This window comes from Cryptotermes secundus, unplaced genomic scaffold (assembly GCF_002891405.2).
Source record: "Cryptotermes secundus unplaced genomic scaffold, Csec_1.0 scaffold1016, whole genome shotgun sequence".
In the NCBI taxonomy this organism is placed as follows: Eukaryota; Metazoa; Arthropoda; class Insecta; order Blattodea; family Kalotermitidae; genus Cryptotermes; species Cryptotermes secundus.
The window spans coordinates 12619-16655 of record NW_019724759.1 but is presented as its reverse complement, the minus strand read 5'-3'; the positions used below and the strand labels follow the sequence as shown (position 1 = coordinate 16655).

The following is a 4037-nucleotide window of genomic DNA, read 5'->3' as shown; positions in this document are numbered from 1 at the left end:
ACATTGTTACACTCGACGGACTTTGTATTGATTTTATGTATAATAGTGTAACGGACCAAAATGAAACAATTCAAAAAAAAAAATTCATATGACACGTTAAGGAAACATATACTTACATGGGATATTATGTTCTGTCAGTGGAGGCTGTGGGGTCTGCTATTTCTGGGATGTGTTAGCTCGGTAGTTATATATATTCATGCCATAGGATTATTCTTTGATTTAACAAAAGCATATGATGTGATAATTCATGATATAATATTAGATAAATTATATTCATATTGCATAAGAGGTGAGTTGGACCTGTGTTTTAAGTTTTATTTGTCAGATCGATTCCAGTTTGTCGAGGTTGGGGACACAGATTGCAGTAATCTCCTTAGAAACTTCGTCATGTTTGAAAGTAGAGCACAGCGTGTGACAAGGGTCAGTCTTGGGCCGCTTTTATTTTTGCTGTATATAAATGATCTCACTGAAAATGTTCAAGGGGCAAAGTTTGTCTTATTTGCACATGATACTAATTTGTTAATTAGTGGATCAGATGAAGCTGACCCCCAACATAAAATAAAAAATGTGATGAGAGATTTAAATATAAGGTTTGAAAAAATAATCTTATAATAAATTTTGAAACATTTGCTATGTCATTTAATCCAAAACAAAAGCGGCCTCCGTAGTCTAGAGGTAACGTTCCCACCTCATGACTCGTAGTACGCGGGTTCAAATACCCGGCGGAGGTCGTCGAATTTTTAAGGGCAGAAAAATTCAGGGAACAACCCCTCCGGGAGGGACTTTAAGCCGTGGGTCCCGTGTCGTAGCTTTACGGCACGTAAAAGAACCTCATACATCCAAAGGAGGTCACTGAGCAAAATTTTGGACGTTTGCCACCCAACAGCAGTCACTAATACCTCCGGTAGATGGGGGAAGCATTATAGACACTTCTCAGCTAGTAGAGCCGGTCTCGCTGGCTGGGCGGGACTGATGGTAAGCACCAATACCGGCAGGATATAGAGGCTGGTAGAAATCATAGAGGGAAGGACAATGGACCACTACAGGTCTAAGTGCATAGGGAAACCCACCCTCTCTAATAACTAACTAACTAACTAACTAACCAACTAACTAATCCAAAACAAATGAGAATTCCGTTAAGACCACAAATAAATTTTAAAACTATAGAAATCCCCTATCGATCAGAACTGAGATTTTTATGTATTTACATCACAGAAAACGCAAAATGGGGCACCCACACTCAATTTTTAAGAGCTAAGCTATGCAAAGTAGTTTATATGATAAAAACATTAAAAGAAACTATGAGCCTGTATATAATAAGAAATATCTACTTTCCAAATTTGAGTCGTCTGTGGTATGGTATTATATTATGGGGGGGTGGATAACAGAAGTGACAAACTTTTTAAACTGCAAAAAAAGGTCCTTCAAATTATCAGTGGGGTTAATAATCTCGAATATCATGCTGACAAATTTTTAAAATTATAATATTTTAACACTGGCTGCACTATACATACTTGAAGTGATGTTATATTAAAAAATATAAGGACATTTAAATTTTGACATCAATAACTACAATACATGAAGAAAACTAAATTTACATGTAAATCATTGCAAAAAAGTTCTTTTTGAAAAAAAGCATGATAAATATGGGAATCACCTTGTATATTTATATATTTCGTCTCTATAGATCATTGTTACATGATATAGGGCAAGTCAGTTACTGTACATTGGCTGATTACAATAACAGAGTAAAGTTACAATACTTACGATTGTTTACAATCAATTACAATAGTTAGAGTTCGTATAGTGTGAGATGGAATCCATATTAGGTCCCCTTGGCACGTCAGATTCCATATGTCCTATTGTACTTATACCGGTCATTGAGAAGATAAAATTGAAGAAAAATTTTAACTCTTTTAAGAGGGACTTAAAATCCTTTCTGTTGAAACATACCATTTATTCCATTGATGAATTTATGTCCCTTCAGTTCTTAAGTGAGTATGTTATGGTTTTATGTTATGACAAATATCTTGTCCTCACTTAATTTATAAAAAAATTTTTGGAATTAAGGTTTCTTTTCATTACTGAATTGTTGCAAGTGGGATAACATATTGTATGATTGACGTGTATGAAATCTGTAGGTAGTTAAGTTTTGTACGTAATATAGTTGACTCATGTATGATATGTATGTTATATTATTATGTAGTTACTGACTTGTTCTATATCTGGACGTTGTATCACCAAATGTGGATTTGTGGAACAAATATAAATAAATAGATAAATATATATGGCAGTTTCAGGACACATATATTTGCATGGGGTATTACACCGTATCAGTGGAAGGTGTGGGGCTTACCATTTCTGCAGTGTGTTCATTTGGTTTTTATTACTTACATTAAGCAGGAAATGCCTGCCTTTGAAATAGTGTTACTAGTCCTCCAGCCTACACAACAACAAATCTCTGAAGACAGTAATCTACATACTTAAACTTCTAAGACAGAACAATACATTCAATATGCATTTGAATACATTGCAATTTCAATTACTTCTGAAACACATTAAGACGAAGTTGTCCTTGTGGTGAATTAATAAAGCACTGGGCCATGAAGAAGTAGGGGCCAATAAGGATAAACCTTCAGCATTCTTAACTTCATTACTAGATGAGGTGAGTGGTCAGCTTCATTCTCCAGCCTCCTCAGCCCAGCGGAAGTGCCATCAGTAGCAACTGGGTTGGAGGCTGGGTAGGACACCGGGCCAGTTGGGACACTGTGAGGTAGAGGCAGAACTATTGTCCCTGATGAGAACTGAACCCCAATCGTCCAGTATGTAGCCTGCTGTTTTACTAACAAAGTGATCCCAGCTCTGAAGTGAAACAGCATATTGTCACGTGCAGCCTCGTTACTCAGCAACAGCCACGAGACAGCTCATGGTATTGCTGCTGTCGCCAGGCAGTGGTGCGCAAACACATAGGAATGGTGATTTCTCCATCGCCTGCTAAGCAACAATTGAACAGCCACGGGGAAAAGGTACTTTCTGAGCGTTTCATGCTGATATATCATAAGTAGGGTAATTGAAGTATTGAGTTAAAACAGCAGGAGTGAGTGAGTGTGAGCGAACTCCAGAGTATTCACTCACCAGTAGAAGGGGGGTAACCAGTACTAGTCAGATCTCTCCTCTCTTCGAAAAGGGGGTCCCATTTCAAAATATGTAAAGTATGGAAAGAACAAAAATATGTTATATTTTAGTGTCCTGTTGCACTGATTATCATCCATTGTAAGTATACAGTGGCCGTCTTGCATACAATTTCACCTGTCACTTCACAACATGTTTCGGCAACACAGTGCCATCATCAGGTGTCCCAACTACGTCAATCTATTGCATTGCCTGCCTTCATATGTTTTCACCAACCATTTAAAACGTATTTAAAAAGTCCGTGTTTGTCAACTATGATAAATTTACACTCGCTAAAACTCGTTAAGATAACTCATATTATTTGTCTTAATTAAAACTTGTATGTGGTTCGTTCACTACTATGGGGTCGTTTTTCTTATTTTCTGTGTAAACCGCGTCTTGTGATGTGTGTTCCCTTCTTAGCTGCGAGTGTTGTAATCACTCGCAGCTAAGAAGGGCCTTTGGCCTACCAATACTGAAGCCATGAGCTAATTAAGGCAACGTATAAAACTACTGCATCAATGAAAAGAAAAATTCTATGTAACAGAAACAATAATACAAACCACAAGATAGGTAGATAGAGGGGACTTATTTTTAAAATTGGACGAAATCGATCGTCTTTCACTTTATCGTCCTCCATTTTCCTAATTCGCATCCACACTAAATACAATGCCTGTGATGCCTGTTACGTGCATACAGGTTAGTAATTCTACCCTCGAGGACTTCACACGTTCCACACCTTTCAACACCATCCTGCCCAGGGGCCCCATCCTGCCCATCCTGCCCGATCCTACCCACTCTGCCGATCCGATCATGCAGAACTCAAAAAACACACATACACACACACACACACACACACACACACA

The 4037-nt window shown here is 37.8% G+C and overlaps 2 protein-coding genes across 12 annotated transcripts in view; one reads left to right on the top strand and one right to left on the bottom strand.

Annotated features, from left to right (window-relative positions):
* LOC111862997 (zinc finger protein OZF-like) overlaps positions 1-3993 on the bottom strand; it is a 17748-nt gene extending 13755 nt beyond the window's left edge. For 4 of the 6 annotated variants that reach the window (XM_033750888.1, XM_033750884.1, XM_033750887.1 and 1 more), the window contains exon 1: positions 3735-3993. The gene's annotated coding sequence lies outside the window, so the exon portion shown is untranslated. Of the gene's footprint in view, positions 1-3135; positions 3264-3734 lie in introns of those variants that run through there. The other 2 variants (XM_033750885.1, XM_033750886.1) reach the window with 2 other exon arrangements.
* Positions 1-4037, top strand: part of LOC111863000 (protein O-linked-mannose beta-1,2-N-acetylglucosaminyltransferase 1-like) — a 136467-nt gene that overhangs the window by 119853 nt on the left and 12577 nt on the right. The window lies entirely within an intron of this gene.